This window comes from Eulemur rufifrons, chromosome 15 (assembly GCF_041146395.1).
Source record: "Eulemur rufifrons isolate Redbay chromosome 15, OSU_ERuf_1, whole genome shotgun sequence".
NCBI lineage: Eukaryota > Metazoa > Chordata > Mammalia > Primates > Lemuridae > Eulemur > Eulemur rufifrons.
This window is the reverse complement of record NC_090997.1, coordinates 82,475,923-82,497,006: the sequence shown is the minus strand read 5'-3', so window position 1 is coordinate 82,497,006 and position 21,084 is coordinate 82,475,923. Positions and strand designations below refer to the sequence as shown.

The 21,084-nt window shown below is 38.6% G+C and overlaps 1 protein-coding gene across 2 annotated transcripts in view; it reads right to left on the bottom strand.

The window, feature by feature from the left end:
• Positions 1–17,667, bottom strand: part of TBPL1 (TATA-box binding protein like 1) — a 32,547-nt gene extending 14,880 nt beyond the window's left edge. Inside the window, exon 1 of one of the 2 annotated variants that reach the window (XM_069488242.1) lies at positions 17,436–17,667. The gene's annotated coding sequence lies outside the window, so the exon portion shown is untranslated. Of the gene's footprint in view, positions 1–16,479; positions 16,686–17,435 lie in introns of those variants that run through there. The other variant, XM_069488241.1, reaches the window with a different exon arrangement.
• Positions 17,668–21,084: the final 3,417 nt, after the last annotated feature.

Genomic DNA, 21,084 nt, shown 5'->3' with positions numbered 1-21,084 from the left:
TATCTTTCACTATTTGAACTCAGTAACAAAGAGATTTGGATAAAGTTTCAGATGACTACTTTGATGTTTGGAATCTTGCCACAGGAACCAAACAAATTTGGACAATCTATTCTGAGATACATCATAGACCTGGATGGTAGTTGTAAGAATATTTTAGAACCAAAAATACTGTATTACTGCTTCATCTCTTAACAATTGTTAAATCTAGATGACAGGAATTACATCCAACTAAGAAACAACCTACAGAATGGGAGAAAATATCTGCAAACTATACATCTGACAAGGACTTAATATCCAGAATATATAAGAAATATAAACAATTCAATAAATAAACTGATTAAAAAATGAGCAAAAGACCTTAACAGACATTTTCCAAAAGAAGACATACAAATGGCCAACAGGCATATAAAAAAATGATCAATATCACTAATCATCAGGAAAATGTAAATCAAAACCACAATGAAATCAAATGTAAATCAAAACCACCTCACTCCAGCTAGAATGGTTATTATAAAAAAAGGAAAAAGAAAAGTATTGGTGACAATGTGGGGAAAAGGGAACAGTTATACGCTGTTGGGGGGGACTATAAACTAGTACAACCATTATGGAAAACACTATAGAGGTTCCTCAAAAAAGTAAAAATAAAACTACCATATGATCCAGCAATCCCACTACTGAATATACATACAAAGGAGATGAAATCAGCATGTCAAAGAGATAGCTGCACTCTCAAGTTTACCACAGCACTATTTACAATAGCCAAGATATGGAATCAACCTAAGTGTCTAACAACAGGGATGAATGAGTAAAGAAAATGTAAATATTATGCAGCCTTAAAAAAGAATGAAATCTTGTCATGTGCAATCACGTGAATGAACCTGGAGGACTCAGGTTAAGTGAAATAAGCTAGACACAGAAAGACAAATTCCACATGATCTCACTCATATGTGGAGTCTAAAAAGAAAAAGTTGATACCACCACAGAAGCAGAGAGGAGAAAGTAGAACAGTGGTTACCAGAGGCTGGGGAGGGGAGGATAAGAAGAGGTTGGTCAGTAGGTACAAAATTACAATTAGATAGATAGGAGGAATAAGTTCTGGTGTTCTATTACCCAGTAGGATGACTATGGTTAACAGTAGAGTATTATGTATTACAAAACAGCTAGAAGAGAGGCTTGTGACTGTTCTCACTGCAAAGAAATGACAAATGCACAGGGTGATAGATACACTAACTATCCTGATTTGATTAAATAGCATACATATGTATCAAAACATAAAATTATATCCCATAAATATGTACAATTACAATGTGTCAATTAAAAATAAAAATCTTGGTGACATATACATGAGTGTTCATTACACTACTCTCCCTACATTTGTCTAAAAATTTCCATAGTAATTTCTAAAAGCTGTTTAAGATAAAGACTTTCCTTCACAATAGATTATATTAAAACAACATGGGGTTTTAAGTATACTGTACTGTATTAATTAAAAACAAAAAAAAGCCACAAACCTAGGTTAGACAGGAGTGTCCAGATCAAAGGAAATAATAACCTCCACTACTGTAACATCTAGAATATCCTGAACTTATTTAAAGCAGGTCCTGGTATCTGGCAAGTCGGACGGTATGGAATACAAAAACAGCTAGCTGTATGAGGAAAATCTCAGGATATTTAGCATAAGAAAGGAAAAATAGTTGTTGTTCTCAAATATCTGAATAAAAAAAGGAAACTGACAAAGTCAAAGTCACATGGAAGACGATCTCATGAAGCCACACACACAAAATAACACTTTACCTCCACTGCAAAGTAGTGGACTCCACAGTAGATTAAGTGTCAAAAAAAAGGGGAGGGTTAAACTGGGTGTGGCAGCTCATGTCAGTAGCCCCAGCTACTTGGGAGGCTCAGGAGGGAGGATCACTTGAGCCCAGGAGTTTGAGGCTGCAGTGAGCTATGATCTTGCCAATGCACTCCAGCTGGGGTGACAGAGCGAGATCCCATCACAAAAAAATAAAATAAAATTTTGGAAAAAATTTTTAAAAGGGAGGTAGAGCTAGATAGTTAACAGACAGTTTGGAGTGTTATGAGTCTTCTGTTAGATGAGATGAGACTAGACTGATGGTTTTTAAGATCCCATCTAATTCTAAAATCCTGGGAGTCTAACATATTAGATGAAGGCACATAGACAAATTTAGGAATTACACACTAAATTTCCATTTTAATTCTAGAATTATTCTGTTAGTTTAGAAAATTTATCATCACAATTCTGAACTTCCCAGTTTCCCTTCAACATGCATTTGTGTTCAAATAGGCAGTAAAGGGAGAGAGTCAGGTAACACTAAGGGGCAATAATAGCACAGGCAGAAGAACAAAACTAAAAAATTTTAACTTGTTTGGCAGGGTGAAATTTTATCAGGAAGACATTTTTGTGCCTGGCCCAAGAGCTTATACTTTAGGAGTCAGTCCATAAGGCTGGCATTTTTGTAGTCCAGCCACAGGAAGAGAATTTTACTAACAGAATGGCTGGACACAAAAAACTCTTTATTTTCCAAAGAAAAGGATTATATATTACACTACTGGTAAAACATTTAACAAATGCCTAAGTACAAGCAAAAGTATTTGATAGACAAAATCATCATTACATTAAGTTAAACAGAAAGTTAAATTATCTTCCCCTCATATGTCTCCTCCTACTGTCTATTAGACCCAATCTAATACCAAGTCTGAAGACTGGTAAGCAGATAGCATTGATAAGAATAACTTCCATCAAAATGAATTGCTATGACTTTAAAAAATCTACATTGAGGAAGAAACAAAGATACTAATTAACTAACAACAACTGAGATTGCCAGCAACTACTAAAAAAAAACAAACAATAAGGAGTATATTTTATGCTTCAAGCAATGACAGTATTTGTAACAGTTCCTAAGAGGTGGTAGGGAAAGACTTGAATAATGCTGATTTTCTGAATGAGTGCTTACGGGAAGATAAATTCAATGATTTACACTCTCTTGTAAAACTTCTGGTTGAAAAAATGAATTATCTTGCAATGTAAGAATACATATCTAATACCTGTCCCATCTTAATAATGTTTAAACTGTACCCTACTTAAGAATTTCACTGTTTCAACATATACTAAAATACATCTATAAAGTAAGAAAACATGGATGTTAACATAGTAGACATGGAGCCTAATGTAAGCTACATGACAGGAGACTGGTTCTGAACTGTCCTATTCTCATTTGTAAAATACAAACAATACCATTTACTTCCCATGCTTGTTTTCAAGAATTAATGAGCATCTCACAAATTATAATACACTTTAATAAAGTAACGCCATATTAGTCAATGCTAACATTAATATTAATTTTAACTAATATATTATTGTAGATAACAAGGGAAAAGAATATTTTACTGAATACAACTTTAAATTTGGGGATTCAAACTCAAAGATGAGAAATTTGGCATATTGATTCCTTACTATATGAAAGCAAAATTTCTTTTGGATAGATTTCTTAATATTTCAAACAAATGGTCTTAATACACAATTTTTAAAGAAAATAGCATGTTATTTTCTGATTACATAAGAAACAGTCATACATAATCCTAATCATAGTGACAATTATTGTTTTTTACTATCCTCATTTGGGCACATGTTTTCAGGCTGCTAAATCCATATATTTATCTGTATATATTAAACAAAATTGGGAGCATATACATATGCTACCTTATCTAGTCACTAAAAGATCTTGTAAAGATCTTTGACAACCTGAGATATGAGAAGCAGCAATACTGAATTAATTGATTTTCCTTGAATACTAATGAGGGTGAACTTTTTGAATAGTCATGTGCCGCATAGCAATGTTTTAGTAAATGACAGACTGCATAAAAGACAGTGGTCCCATAAGATATTATTATTAATATAATTTTTACTGTACCATTTCTATGTTTAGATACACAAATACTTAGCATTGTATTATAATTGTCTACAGTTTTCAGTATAGTAACATCCTGTACAAGTTTGTAGCAGAGGATCGACAGCCCATACCCTATAGCCTAGGTGCATAGAAGGCCCTACCATCTAGGTTTCTGTAAGTAAATATACTCTATGATATTCACCTAACAACATATTTCTCAGAATGCCTCCCTGTCATTAAGTGATGCATGGCTGTATTAATACTAACCATTTGTATTTCCTTGAAGTTAACTGTCTTATATCCTTTGTTCATTTTCATTCTAAGATTTCTTATTGACTCTTATATATAAAGAATATCAACCTTTTGCCAGCTTAATCTATTCCTTCTGCTGAAAATGATTTATCCCCACTTCTACATGTGGCTCACTCCCACTTTTAGAGCTCAGCATCACCTTCATTTGATCAATTCTATAACAATGAACAGGAAATCTAAGTGCTTAGGCCCCATATACTAGGGGATAGGGATCCAGCAGTGAACACATCTAACAGAGGAATGGCAGGTGTTCTCAGCTCTGAGTTAACAGTATGAGCTGTTCAGACCTGAAGGAGGATCTGCACGGCTAGGGTGGGAACAGTGAAAGGAAAAATGGCATAAGAAGAGGCTGGAGATATAGGGAGGGGTCAAATCATGTCTTCTGTGCCATGTTAAGGATTTTCAATTTATCCCAAGAGCAATGGTGAACTAAAAGAGTAGCAAGACGGGAGGTTGAGGTGGGAGGACTGCTTAAGGCCTGGAGTTAAAGATCAGCCTGAGCAACACAGTGAGATCCTGTCTCTAAAAAAATTAAAAAATTACTCAGCTACTTGGGAGGCTGAGGCAGAAGGATCACTTGAGCCCAGTAGTTTGAGGTTGCAGTGAGCTATGATGATGCCACTATTCTCTAGCTCAGGTAACAGAGTGAGACCTTGTCTCAAAAAAAAAAAAAAAAAAAAAAAGAGAGAGAGAGAGAGAGAGAAGAAATGACATCATGTATTTGCATTCCAAAAATACATCAACACCACCTCTGCAATGGAAGAATGGACCAGAAGAGAAGAATGGGTAAGGAAACCCAGTCAGGGTCTAATGCAGCAGTACAGGTGAGAGATTAGTGTGGACCAGAGTGGTGGTACTGGTTAAAAATGAAAAGTAGTAGAGAGGAGAGACATTTTTAGGAGACAGCATGAACACAGCTTTGTGATTGAAATGGAGATGGGTAAAAAAGACATGGAGGATTGTTCCAGGTTTGTGGCCTAAGATATTATTTACCGATATAGGAAACAATGGAGGGAGGGCAGATTTGTAGGAGAGATGGAAGACGGAGAAGGGGTTAACAATTCCCTTTTGGACATTTTGAACTGAAGGAACTTTTGAGACATCCGAGAGGAGACACAGAGCAGATATTCAGCTAAAAGTCCATTGCTCAGGATAGGTAGGTCTAGGTCTAGATTGGAAATGAAAATTTGGAAATCTGAGAAGAGAATCAAAATCATCATGGGTAAAATTAAAAAAAAAAAAAAATCAAAGGAACTAAGAAATCTGATCCCAGAGACTAAGCCAGAGTATCCCTATTCTGAGTCCCACAGTATACATACCTCTATCAGGGCAGTTTCCACACTACAGTGGAACTATGGTGAAATATTTCCTATTTACATTTCTCCTTGGTAGGTAATAAGTTCCTCAGAAGCATGGTGAAATCTTATTTATTTCGTACCCCAGGCTTGCCATAGTTCCCAAGGCACTAAACACACATTAAGTAAAATGTAGAGCTTAACCTTAACTGTTAGCTTTAGGCTATTAAAATACAATGTTTACACACACACACACACACACACACACACACACCAAAGTTTAAGAACTCAGCAGACTGCTTGGGTTAAATCCAGATTGTTACTCTTAGGAGCCTCCTAGGAGCTGTATGACCATGGGTAAGTTACTTAACATCCTGTGCCTCAATATCCTCATCTGTAAGAATAAGGCATATAACAGAACCCATCAGAGTGTTATGAAAATCAAGTGAAATGTCACATAAAGCGCCTAGCATGGTACTTGCACACAGTAAACATTCAAATTTAGCTATTCATTACTATTATTATCTCCTTTCTTCATATTTCATGACAGAGAAATGTTCAAAAATGGAAAGGATTTCTAGTTATTCATTGCAGTCCTCAAACTTTGGAACACAAAAACAGATCATGTTCCTTGAAGTTTAAAAGCACGAGGTAAAAATAAAGACTACAATTTTAATGTATCTGGTAAGTGAAATTAATATTGGAAAAAAACCCTAAATTTAACACTGAATTCAAAAAACTCTCTAATAATAACAAAACCATTTCAAACCAAAACAAGTAATTGTTGACTGTGGGGTTTTTTCAGGAGGGGGAAGGGGAGGTGGTGAGAGAAATAGGAGTACACAGGGAGAAAGACTGACCAAGACTACTACATATTGCAAAAGACATTTTGCTAAATTTTTCTTAGTTAGGTACCTGCAAAAGCAGGAAAATTAGAAGCCCAACAGGTTTGGATATTCAACTGCAACAAAAGTTTATGATGTTCATGTCATTTACATTGTGAGGTATCAGTTTTTTTGAGTAGGGCTTATATGTGTCCCTGTTACCATATTATGGACTTCTATTTTAAAAACTGGGAAGTTTTCTCTCTTTACACAGAAGCTTGGTATTTGTCCTAAGTTACCCATAGTAAGTGACTAAAATTTGTGAGCCTAATTTAGCAATTAAACTAATGCTAATAAAACAGCATAATTTTTTTAAAGGTTATTTTCATTTGCAAGTGTAAATGTTAATTTACTAGGTAGCTAAAAGACCAAAGAACCCTCTTTTAGCTTCCGGTTGGTGTCAGGGTTGGCATACATCCAGACAAACTCCTCTGTGTTCTGATTTTTATTTCAAGGATGTGAATGCAGGGTGCAAACTTGAACCACTGATAATTCATCGAGAATTTAATAAAGAGAAAACACTGCAAGGAGAAAACATGACAGGTGAAATTTCCTATTTTGATAGTTTCAATTGCTTTTGCAGGCTAACCCTTCATATAAAATGCTCTAGTGTAGGCAACCTGTTTAAGGTCTACATCATCCATGAATGCCATTATATTTTATTTTATTTCAGAATTTTACGGGGGGTACATACATTGTGGTTACATAATTTGCTTTTGTACAGTTTGAGTCAAAGATACAAGTGCCCCTCCGCATGAACGCCATTTTTTTAAAAAAGGAAGGTAAGATTATGAAATTAGCTACTTGGGAAAATGGCATAGAGTTCAAACTTTTCTGGTTTACAAAACAGCAAAAATAGAAACAAAATACACAAACAAAACAAACACGATTACAGGATGAATACTCTTTCCACAGGTAAGCATCATTAAGAATTTCTTATTTTACTGAGAACTCATCAGATCTAAGTAATTGATTGAGGATTATGTCACTCAAAAAAGATAAATAGGAAGAACTTGACTAGAAAGTAGAAGAAAGCCACAGTTAGAAATAAAAACTATGAAGAAGCTCACTCCTCAAACATATTGATTTAATTGACCTGAGTAGGGCCCTAGTTTCTAAAACATTTCCAAGATGTTACTCATGAGTAGCTAGTTGAGAACCACTGGGCTGAAACATCTTAGTAAGTAATGAAAATAATGGAATTTCCCTTTCAGTAAATCCCGAAAATGGGCTATATTTTTATATATTAGTACTATGTATCATGGAGAACATCAAGATTTCTACACTCTGTTTACCACGGCTTGTTTCCTGAACTTCATTTCATGCTCTAAACCTGCACAATCTGCCTTTTGCCTCTACAGAGTACAAAACGTTACAAATGAATGGCTCATTGCTGAATCCAATGGTGCAACTGAAACTCTCTTCTAGTGGACCTCTCCAGAGCATAAAACACCACAAATCTCTGATCCTCCAAATTCTCCCTTGCCGTGCCCTTTCCCTGGCTTCTAAGGCCCCTTTCCTAGGTTCTCCCATCTCAAATACTTCTGTCTGCTCCTTAAATCAGAAGTTCTTAACTGAAGTCCATGCCAGTCCCTGAAAAGCTCAACAATAGGTTCCAGAGGTTAGGAACCTCTTGAAATTGTATACACATAAATCTGTGTACCCAAGGAGGCCATTGTTTTCTTCATATTCTCAAACAAGTTTAAGATCCCTGAAGGTTATAAACTACTACCTTAAATCCTTTTCCTCTTTAAGCTTTCCAGGCTTCAATTGCTATCCATGAGCTTACGGCTGGCTCCTACATCAATCCTGACCCATCAGAGACTTGCATCCATATTTTCCACCATCTATTAGGCAAATCTATTGAATTAAACAACACATCCAAAACAAAACTCATAATCCCCTCAGAAGATCTTGCTCTGTCTCTTCTTACTTTCAGTGACTGGAGTCATCATCCAACACTCATTCACCTGAATCAGAAATTTCAGACTCATCCTTCATCTCTTATTTTGCTTCTATACCCAGTTACTTCTAATCTCGCTTCTTTTCTGCATGCAAAGCAACAATGTTTTATTTTAGGCCCTCTCTCATGTCATCATGGCTACAGCATTCTAAAGGACTTCTCTGCTTGCAGTCTCTGTGATCTAGTCCATCCACCAAATAGCTACCAGAATTATCTTCCTAATTGTGCCACATTTCTACTTAAAGAAACATCTCTTGGCTCTCTTAGATGGACAACATAGAACCTCATCTGCTTGGCTTGGAATGCAGTGCACTTACCACCTCCCATCTTCCTCGTATAACCTCACTTCCACTTCCAACACACCTTGACATTCTCAACTTTATATTAAACACCATTTCTCTTGCACTACTAGCAGACTCCCTCATGATCTTATGGCTGCCTAAAAATGCCCTTTCCCCACTCCTTCAACTAACAAACTCTTACACATAATTGCACGTTGCAACTATATGTACCAACTGTGGGTAGACACTGGGAATATAATATAGCTCAGAATAAAATAGTCTGGCAAGGAACCATCATGGCAATTACATTCCAGTGGAAGAAACAGACAACTAGGCTGGCAATTAAAATAATTAGAAAATGTGATTTATGGTATAAAGGAAATAAACAAGATGACAAAAGAGAAACTTTAGGAGGAACGATCCAGGGAAGGCCTTTCAAGTTTTTTAGAGATGACAAATGTTTCTTAAAATGAGATCCTGGAAGCTAAAAAGAAGCCAGTCATATGAAACACCAGAAGAGCACACCAGCAGAGGGCACAGCAAATGAAAGTTACTGTCTGTTATTGTAACTGTCTACTAGATTGCAGGCACCAAACTCCTTGAAGAGAACTATTTAACTTAAATGTGTGTCTTTAGAACTTGACTCAGTAGGCAGCACTTGATCCTTAACTCAATAAATAGTTGATGAATTAAATGAATACTTGAAGAATAACTGAAAGAAAGAATTGTGGGTTGGGGTATAAGTGGAAAGAGCAGACATTTTCACTACAGCAATAAGAATCTCAGTAGTTTCAAATCACTCAAGTTCTCCAATAGGATCTTATTATTCCCTTCTTTCATTTTCTAGTACGTTCCACTTACTGCTCCTGACTGGTTTTAGGTCAGACCCCCAAATCCTGAAGGGCAACTGTGTTCCAGGAGCTTTTACAAATACAGAAATACAATTCTGATGTAAGAAAAGAATTATTGTACTTAATTTAAAGCACACATAGAGACCTTCAGCACTTTTTGTATTGCCTTTCTCCTCTCCTAAGTTATTTTCTCCTTTACTTCACTCCCAAGGGTTCTAAAACTCATCCACATCATAAGGCTATTCCACAGCTGCTCATTACAGAATGGCTACCCTGCCAGGATATCACCCATTCAGTTAAACAGGGTTTGATGATAAAGCCATTATTCCTCTATTTACAAAGTGAGAGTGAAAATACTAATATATAACAAGACAATTCAGAATATGGTTTCAGACATTTGAAACTCTTCTAACAGGCCCAAAATGAAAGCCTAGAAAGAGTACATGCATTCTAAATGTATACACAATTATCCAAGTAGTTGTACACTGTGCACTAGAGTAGAAGTTTAGAGATTATTGGCCAGTCAAAAGTTTTCTCTGCTATATGGACATGAAGATTTACATTAGCAATATGCTGCTGAGAAGATGACAGATTATTCATATAGCCTTTTAATCTGCTGTGCCATGTAACATCCCTTACCTCAGCTCGCTCTCCCTCCCGTTCCCAAAAAAGAGAACAGAGTACCTTTGAGATTAGCACACCAAATTTGTGTTGAGAAAGGTCTAATGAATTGGTCATTGTGCCTTCAACATGATTGTGTCTCTTGCAACCCCCTAATCTGTGACTAGCAAAGATCCTGGAATGTGGTCAACCCACGAGCAAGTAAGGGATGCTCATTACAACTTCACTTGATTGTACATGCATACTAGTAACTGGAGATGCCTAAGAAACTCACTGCAGCAAGAAGCAGGTGAAGGAAAAAGGTTTGTGGCTCAATAAAAGTATACAAAAATTAAAAATATCAGGTGGTTCTTGTTCCACAAAAGCTTCAGGTTCACCAAGAGTCTTAGCTGAGGTTAAACAAGGATAGGCTCTGTAAATGTTGACCATAGTCATAAAGCAAATACCCATCTTCATATTTGCACATTTGGGTTCACATTGGCTTTATTACCTTCATATCTGAAAGACAGTAACATCTGTCCCCGAAAAACTATGGTAGAAAGAACACTAGGGAAACATTAACAATGCATTAGACCTTTGTCTCTAAACAGGCAAGTTTTATTGTGGACAATAGTATTGACACCTTGGAGACCTGTTTCCCTAAAAATTTCCTAACATAGTCTTCAGAGTATTTAAAATTAAAGGAGATATATATCTATATCTATCTGATGAAACAGTCATGATAATTTCCTCTCTTATCTCCATATTTTTTAGATCCAGAATCCATGATGGCTATGAGAATGTGAACGATACTGTATCAATACTAAATCTGTTCTGGCCAATCTACGTGTTCAACTAAATTAACAGTATCAACTAGACTTCACTTTCTTTTAACAGGAAAACAAAAATCACACCTCTAAATACAAGCGTATTTACCAACCTCTTTAGTGTGCAGAGGTTCATAATAACCAACTAAAACAAATAAAGCCAGTGCAACACGAAACAAGACATTATAAACTGTACCCCTGTACAGTTAAATCAAAATGTTTTAATAATATATTTTACGTAAACTTCTATTAATATATATTTTATAAAAATATGTTTCAACTAAAAACAAAGACTTGGATATTAGCCAAAATAGGAAAGAGCAGTTTGCAATTCATTTTAAGCAGAAATATTTATTTTTCAGTTAGCAGCTTCAAATGTCCATACAACTAAACTAAAACATTTGGACTTAGCTTTAAAAAGGTAGCTATTACAATAGCAGTCTAAACAAAGCTACTATTATCAAATTATTTCCTTGATTAGGTAGCCTCAGTATTTGGTTTTAGCCTTACCATAAACAAATAATTTTATAATCCTATGTAGTCATTCTTGAGCTTACTTGAATTATTGGAGCAAGGTAGCAATTTCAGCTGCTTCTAAAACTACAAAAAGTCTACTATTTAGAAAATTTATAGTGACACAGAAAACTCAAGTTAAATGGCCTGACACTGACACTAACAAGTTTCAAGTTCACCATCAATTAAGGTTATACAAGTAAAAAATAGGGTCTTCTAAAAAAAGACTAATTCTGTTAAATGAAACCATTGGGGTCTATTCCTTTTATTCAAAAGTACCATACAGCTAAACAAGCAGTCAAGTCCACAGGGAAATAACATTTCAATAGCTGCAACACGGTGCCAGGCCAGGCTTTGTTGGCTTTCCTTTTCCAAGAAACAGAGATGTCTCTCTTTACTTAGTCCATCTGCCAGAAGTGATAACCAGATGCTTGTGTGACAATTCAAATTTTTTAAAAAAGCACTTCCCCCTCCCAAAACCTAACAGCAGAGATGAGTCCAATAGTCAGTGATCACAAAGACAGAATTTCAACACTTTAGTAGAAAGCCTCTAAACAAAAGAAACAAAGCATTCAAGAGCTCTACAGTTCTCCTTTAATATACTACCTAGTACCACTGCTAGTAGCACCTGCTAATATTAACTCCATAGTCCAGATGAGGAAATTGGGACTCAGGGCAGTGGAAAAACTTATTCAAGCCTATACCACTGATAAAAAAGTACAGCCATGATGCTGAACACAGGCAGCTTGTATTTAAAGTCCAAACTTAAGTGTTATACCAGTTCTAAACCAGAGAAAACATAACTGATTCTGATCAAAACTGTTCTGTCTCACATGAAAATACTTGGAATTTATCAGGAGGAGGAGGTTAACATCTGATTCTTTGGAAGCATTTAATTAATGGAAGCAAATTTTTTACTTCTTTTAAGATGCTGTTAAGTCCTCACAAAAACATACCATGGGCCAATCTACAGACACCTGTCTATAGTGCTAAGCATGACTTGATACTAAAGTCATCCACATATGTCCTGAGAAAATTCTGTTCTTAACATACCATCTAATTCTCAGTATTCTTTCTTAATAGGTGAATACTACATGGTGAAAGTAATCAACAGCCAAACTTTCAAGTTACATTTTTTAGCGAAATATTAAATGGGTTCATTATTGACTCTCATATGAAGGCAGATCTGAACTGCTCCAGAAATCACCTTACTGTGTATTTTAACATTTACTGGGATCCCTAGCAGCATGCTTCCCAGCACAAAACCAAACATTTAAAACAAATTCCCAATTTCATCATCCTTTAGTCACAGATAAGACCGGATGAATAGAATTTCTGATGTGACTTGATTCCTTTCCACTAATGACATACTTCTGGAATCTTGCTGCTTTTTCACAACTATACAAACACACACCCTCCATCTCTCTTCTAAAGAAAAGATTGATTGGCTAATAATACAAAAATCAAATTTGTCTATGTGGCCTGGATGTATATGGTTTCTCACCCTTTTGAAATTTCCCAAAATGATAGTTACAAGAACAAACACCGTATCTACTCAAGTCAAGGCAGTCAACCATTACTTTTATTGTTTGACTTGATTAAAACAAGTCCTAAGTTTTGCTGCTTATAACTTGCATCCTTTCAGCCAGGATAAAAGTTGAAATTTTAGGCATCAAGAATTAGATTTCAAAAAAGTTCCCCATATCCACTAGATAAGTCCCTGAAGTGAAATAAAAATAAACATTTATCTCCTTCTAATAAACCAGCTAATCTTCAAAATATACATGTACAAGACAAAAACCTACAATATGATGGCAACTCATACTCTTGATCCTCAAGAAACTTCTAATTTAGCAGGCATGATGAAATCCATACACCAGTAAGTGAAGTACCAGACAGTATGTAATAAAGGATTTAAAATTAAAATTTTTTGTCTGCCATGTTTTGTTACCCACATATGTCATTTCTCTGCTACCTATAAGTACACAAAAAGCATGTGAATACCTCTTTCACCCAGCTTTGCACACCTGACATGGCACCAGACACATAGAAGGTACAACAAAATGGATATAAATTTCTGGAAATCTTTATTATTTTAATGTCACAATATAGCTAAATTTTCAAGGCACCACAAGTTTTGACTCAGAGACATCGTGTAAACATTCTACCATAAATTCTTCTAAAATCAATTTAAACTTTATATTTCATAGAAATAATTTCATCACATGGCCTATGATGCAAGAGAAGGAAATAAATTACCCAGGTTATTACTGGCCTCCTTTACCTAAAAACTAAAAAGTCTTCACACCCACTCAACTAGATTATATAGTGTCTGCTGATTTTTAAATAACGTGCCACATCCATGATCAGAAATGACACTCCAAAAATATTCAGCTATATGTTTCAAGTGTATTTGTTCTATTTTATAGCAAATTCTGTACATTCAATACAAAAATTCTGATGTGACAATTTTCCATGTGAAGAAAAATTTGTGGAAATCACATAGTTCTCTCAAATTTGGCAGAATGCAGTTTTAGTCACGACTGATTTTAGGAATAATTTTTTAAGAGTAAGAATTAGGAAAATCTAAGGTTTAATTTAAAACATACAGCAGGCTCTACAATACTATCTTACCTTTAAAAAAGTGACTGTCTATAATTACAGTATTACCACTTTGACGTCTAAAGGTCTAAAGTCTTTTATTCTGGAAAGTTCAAAAATGTTCACATGCCTTATTTCAATATAATCTTTTGATTCTCAGCATCAAGCTCTTATCTGTTGTATTCACAACCAATAGTTATTCAGAATGAATACAGAATATCTGACATGACCACTCCAATTCTCCAAATAAAGGGGAGGGAGATAGAAACAAAAGGCAACAAACACTGTAACATTAATGAAAAGGATGTATGTTGAAAACACCATGTAAGAAACAGAAATAATACAAACAGCATAAAAAATCATTTTTGATTGGGACATGATTAAGTAAAAAGAGGAACTAAGACAACAGCAAACATTGGGAATGCTGGGGCAATGAACAGGAAAAGCAGAAAATGTATTGTTAATAAAGATGGAAGCTGGGACTTGACCCCCACTTAAACATGGAAGGGACAGAGGCAATAGCAAATAAGGTCTAGGTGAAGTGAGTCTAATGGCAGCCCTGAGGGTGAGCGAGTTCACTAAGATTCACACGCACTATGAAAATCCCGGTTTCAACATCTACAGCCTCAAGTGTGGTCATCTTAGTATATTCTTCAAAAAAGAACAGCTACGTGAAAAGATTAAGCAACAGCCCCCAATTCATTAAAGATAATACTACTGCCCTTCTCTTCTTAGAGTATTAAAATGCAATTTAAGTTTCCTAATGTTCACACTTCCCATCCTTGTTAAAGGAAATTGCCCACCTGTTTGGGCATATATGAAATGCCTGTAACAAGAGACACTGGACCTCGATTCCAAATTGAAAGCCTAAAATGAAAATGCTGGAGTTAAAAACTGTATTCTGGCTAGCCCTCATTCAGTAATCAGGCAACCAATCAAGGACACGCAGTAGCAAGTCATTACAATTTCTGATACTGATTTTGAGGGCAGGGAGTATGAAAAGATTAGGCTGGGGATAAGTATGACACCTTTTTGCTTAAGAGAAGCCAGGCTTATCAAAAGAGGTGGGGGACAAACAGAAGCTGTGTTTGACGTAACTGCATCTATCAATTAGCAATTTTATTTTCATCTTTAATCTTCAGCTTTATATAAAGAGCTTTGTCCCCGCTAGCCACAAAAATAGTGTTACTGCAATATGTATATATGGCCTTTTCAGTGTGCCACAGGAAAACCTTCTTTACTGACCTAAAATGATTTTGGAAAGCATAAAACCATTAAATAGTTTGTGATGTACGGCTAAAGATAGCATACACTGATGGGTATTTAAATGGGCACATCAAACTGTGAAGAATTCTTTCAACCAAATAGTGTTAAATGCCATTTCTTGATTTCAATGAACTGCCATTTTCTCAAACTTTAAAAGAGACTGCAAAATTACCCCAGGATGGCTGAACCTTCTTAAATTTCTCTTTTTCAGTTTCCCCAGGGAATCTGTCATTGCTTGTTCACACACACAGAAAACCACACCAAGCTTGTTCCTTCCCTTGAGCCACGGTTTTAAAGCACTGCTCTTAAGCCTAAATACAGAAAGCTCATGCTTGTTACTGCCAATGTTGCTTTGGAACTGCAGATGACAGATGCAGTCAGAGAGCTCACAGATGTAGATTGGCTGCAGTTTAAGGCTCAATGCAATGAACACACTGACAGAGCGTGCAGATGCACATCTCGGCAGCAGGATTTTTTAAAACCGTCATTCCCTATCAGATTTACTTTTTTAGGACTCTTATTAGCTATTTTTAAGCACTTATCCCGACTCTCATCCCTCCTTAACTCTACCTACAATTCATTTTCTCTTCCTCGTTTCCACATCCTTCTTCGTCAAGCCTAATTTTAGTCAAAAATAAAAATACTACTAGAATAAAGTGGGGCTGTTGGCATTGCCAGAACCAGGAGCCGACGAAGCCGCTGTTGGGAGAGCCTTCCCGCCGCGGCAGAGAGGCCGCTGAAGTTTTCTGGGAAGCAACGGACGCCTAGTACCTCTGCATGGTCCTCTTTCCCTGGGTGATGGCTCCATAGACATATGGGGACTGTCCCCTGTATTTCCCAGTGGTGGCTTACACGAAAGCTAACCCCTCTTTTCTTACCCTACCACCCGGCCGGATAATGCTCCCAGGCAGAGACGCCCCACCCCCACCCCGTTATCGCTATTGGGATCCCCAACTATCACCATGTCCTCCTAAGAAATGAACCCGCCCTGGGCCACCGGGCCAGGTTCCTCCACCTCAGCTCGCGTCCTCACGTCACCCGCCCCCGCACCGCCCACCCCCAGCACATCCCCGTCTCCGCACACAGCTGCCCCGCGCCCAGAAGCCCTCACCCGGCACTCAGGCCGCTTAGTCGCCAGCGCTCCCCCCGCCCAGGGTCGCCTACGGGGTTACCGTGGGAAGAGGCGGCGGCGGCAGAGGACCCGGCGGCAGCGCTGCTGCCGGTGGCGTCGGAAGCGAAGGATAAGCTGGAGGACAAGGATGATGATGAGGCGGGCGCGCTCCCCAGTCTCCATGGAACTCCCGCCCCGGCCTGTTGCTAGGAGCCCCCGAGGCTCGGGCTCCGTCTTTCGTGCTTTGTTGTTCCGGGTACGAGGCGGCCGCTGCTTCCCGGCGACAATAAATAGACAAGACGCGGGGGGATCATAGAGACAGCGCGCGGGGGCTAGAGCGCCGCCGGACAGGACGCTCCTGGGTTCCTCGCTAGCCACTCACTTCCGGCTCTCACTGCTCCCATCACTTGCCCCGCCCCACCTCCACCCTACCTCCCTTCCCCCGTCCTGATCTCCAAATCAGGCCCCCAGTGCCCACCGGGTTGGCCCAGCCGGTGTGAGTAGGCAGGGGTGGCGCTAAAGGGCGTTGGGCTAGATTTTTTTTTTTTGCTTGAGAACTGCTTGAAAATGTTCTGGAAAAACCGTGTGTCCCTTGTATATTTTTAGTTGATATCTAAATATGTGTACGTAATTTCTGGCTCACAGAAAGTAAATGGACTTTTAATTTTTTTGTCGAAACCTTAGAACTTTCTCCCTAGGTCATTCAATTTATACAAAAGTTCCCCCATATAATATAGTTGGTAAATCTAGTCCTTAACGACTTAATGAGACTTATTTTATGTCTGAAAAAGTCCTACTTCGCTTTTTCAGTCAAAATAAATAGGTTCATTTGCGGTGTCGCGATAAAACTCTAAGGAATTCGAATGCTAATCTTGGAGCAATAGGGGATAATAGATGACGGATGGAAGGAGGGATGGATAGAAGGGTAGACAACGTGTGAACGACAGACGGATAGATGAGTGGATAACGCAGGGAGCTTAGGTCACTTCTCTCGTTTGACCCCTTGATATTCCTTACTCGTCTTGGGTCTGCGGTCGGGACGCTCCCTCGGAGCCGGGAGGCACTTCAGAGGCTTTTATGCCGGGTAGACGGATCCAGCAGGGGGGAAGGTGGAAGAGGGCGGCTGCAGTTCAGGACTGGGGCTTCGGGCAGGAGAAGCGGCAGCTCGGTGGAGGGGGCGCTCCCAGGGAAACTAGGCGTCTGGGGACGGCGACCACGCAGCCCTGGAATGATCCGGGGACCCCGAGGGGCGTCCCCTCGCCAGTTTGAACTGCTGCGCTGGGGCCCTTGGGACCCCTCCAGGGGTGGCCTGGGAGGCGCTGCCCGCGGGAGTCGAGTAACCGCCCCGGGAGTGCCACGCCGCGCGGAACCCCGCGGCGCCCCCGACCCCTGCGCCCAGGCCCGCGCCGGCCTCTGCTCCGGAGCTCGGCTGCAGCCAGTAGCCTCTGGCCCTGGTTGAGGTCATTGGTAACCCCTATTTAATTATTAAAAGACCACGCGCGAGGCAGGTCATGGGTGCCTGGCTTATGATTGGTGTGAATCGAGGATGAAAAATGAAAATGCCGCTGCGCTTTTGAAAGAGAAGGCATGGGCTGAATTCTGGGAGATTTGGGAGTGTGCAACGCTATGGGTATTTAATTATTAATATTTACAGGGTCTTCAGGGATGCCTCTTGATCTTTCACTTCCCACTCTGAGCGTTCCGAAAAATATAGAAGCATTTGAAAGCTCTGTAGAATGATAGAACTTGTTTCATTTTCTATACTAATTTGTTTTCCAAGGAATATTAAATAATTATAGCTACGTCAGGTGTAATGGAGAAAATAAACAAGAAGCTGGGCTAACCGTCTGTGTGGTAGTGGGAAGAGGGCATTTAAAAGGTAACATTTCAGCTTATCTCTAAAAGGAATGTGAGTGGGAAGGGTGTGCATAGAGTGTTCCAGGCAGAGGGGACAGGATAAGCCGAGTGCTTGCTGTGCTGGGATGTTAGCATGACTAGGGCATCAGGAAACACAGCAAGAGAAGAGCTGAAGTTGGAGAAAAATTAAGGCCTTGAAACTTCGTGTCTTGTAGACCATAGAAGGAGTTTGGATTTTCTTCCAAGTGTTAGGGAAAGTGGAATTTCAAGCTGGAGAGTTACATGGTCTGATTTACCAAAGGAAATAGCAGGGGAAATACTCTTTCCAGTGGCTACTGCTGCTGCTAAAAAGTCAATTTTACAGCAAGGGTGACCAATTCTAAGGTCCTTATGAGGCAAGATACCTGGAATCAAGCATGTCAATTACTTTGGACTCCTTTTTTTCATGGGTCATTCAATGGTTTGCCTCACTGCAATATTCTTCATTCTGGAATTGAATTTGGTTTTGCTGCAAGCACCATTGTCCATTTAAAATAGACTTATTGATTGCTTATGTACTATCACATTATCCCTAGGAATACGCTATTCCTCTGACCAAAGAATTCACTTCACATTGAAAGAAGTAAGATGATGAGACAAGTCCATGGGCTTCACTGCTTTGTAATGTACCCAGTTACTCAGGTGTCAGCTAAGATTAGAATACGCAGTACATCTTATGAACCAAGACTCTTTAATACAGAAATTGATACCTAGAAATGGGGAATTGCAATTGTTGACCCTAAAATGTAGTCAAGATGTGGTATGGACGGTGAGGAGCCATCCAACCCAGGCTGGGAGAATAGTAAGCTTTATTGGTTATGTCAATGCTACTGAAAATGTCATGTAGAGACCAAAGCCAGCCTGCCAGCTGTACTAGTCAGCAATGAAATAGATACAGAAATTGAGAGAAATATTTTGTAACTTTTAATAATTTGATATCACAGTGACATCTAAGCATGTGGGTTTTTATTTATGAAGATGTTTGTCTGCCATGGGTTGGTAACTAAAAACAAACAAAAAAAATTGATCCTTCACCAAAGAGAGTTTGAAAGAGGCTGGTGGATTATTTGTTATGCCAAACAAGGTTCCAGCTAGGGAACCTGGCTAATAGCAACAACAACAAAATAGGCTATTAGAATATGTTGGCTACTTCTTGCTTCCCTTAGTGCTATGAGAAAGACAAACTGTAGTTCAGCATGGCCTTTCTGAAAGAGATAGGGAATGAGGGGGTGTAAATTATACAGCGTTGTTAAGAGGAGTCCTTTCTGCAAGTGGTTTAGTTATCCTATACTACTAAGGATCACATAATGTCTACTCTGCCAATTGAAATAACTACATTTTCTGCCCCACATAAAATTAATATACTAACTAGGAATGCAGAGACCCAGGAGATGAGTGGAGTTGGGGATGCTTCATTCTTCAGAACTATTCCTAAATATCTTCTGCTATACCCTCTTACCAGTTGAAAAAGGTAATGTCCCCCATTACCCGAATTTAGTGGTCTACAACCCAAGGGATGAAGTCTGTTACTATAACCTGGCTTCATACCCCACCCTGTTCTCACCCCACCCTCAGAGAGAATCTATGACTAAAGCCATTGAACTCAATCTAGGGAGATTGATGGAGTTGCCAGGCTAGTTTCCAAGAGATAGGAACAGGAAGGGCAGGGTCCATATTCAAAGCTCATATCACAGTGAGAGTTCTGATACCAAGCTAATGGATTTCCCTGAATGCCATTGACTGGCAGCCAAGCAAAGTTTTAAGGTATTGCCAGAAATTCCTCAACCTAGCAAAAGGTATCTACTATTGTGCTATCTTAAAGGCAATGTCCCCGTCTCCATTCCTGGTTGAAAGATGAATTAGGCAGCCAGGATAGTCCCTGGAGATTTCTTCTCACTGCACCTCTAAGTCAGGATCTTTGAGAAAAGGGAAATCTTGGTCCTTTGATTGGCTGATCTTGATTCTGTGCTGGAGAAATGAAATCCTTCTTACACCTATTACTCTTGTCCAGCAGAATATGGTATGTGCTCACAACCATTGTATGTTTCTTTTCCTTTTTGCCTTTTCTCTTTAGTGTTGATTATCCCATTTCCTCCTCATTTATTGTATATTTGTGCATTGGGGATAAATTCATTATTCATTATTTAGTCACATCGGGACCCGATTAAGTTTGAGAGCATTCAAACATCCTGAACTTGGGGCTGGATTCAGTAGCTGGATGTGACATTGAGTTTTCTCCTCCCACTGGGGAGGGATTGAGTACATTTGCAGTTGCATATGGGATAGCTGATTTATGTTAAGAAGAACTATAGATACAAAGAAAACCGTGTGTGTTCATGTGTGTGTGTGTGTGTGTGTGTACGCAAATTCAATGGGCAGCCAAAGAGTGAAATGTGGGGAACATCTTTATTTTGTTAGCTTACTTCTCTCTTCTTTTGGGAAGAGTGCTTTTTTCCCTTATTTTGAAGAACTACTCCTCCTCTCTGCCTACCCCCAATCTAATGAGGGTCCAAATGGGAGGTTCAGTAGCCACAGTGATTGATAGGAAGGTGGGTTTCTAATTTGAGCTAGGCCAACTGTATGGTACCTGTGCTGTAATTGATTTGTTGCCTTTCAGTTCCAAATTCACTCTTTATACCTGCTCTGGGAAGATGGATCTGGCCTTTTTAAATAGTCTTCTTTTGCTAGTGATCACAATGTTAAGTTCTGTCATACAGAATGCTAGAGAAACATCCAAATAGGACAAGGTTTTCTTCCAGGTTCCAGTGTG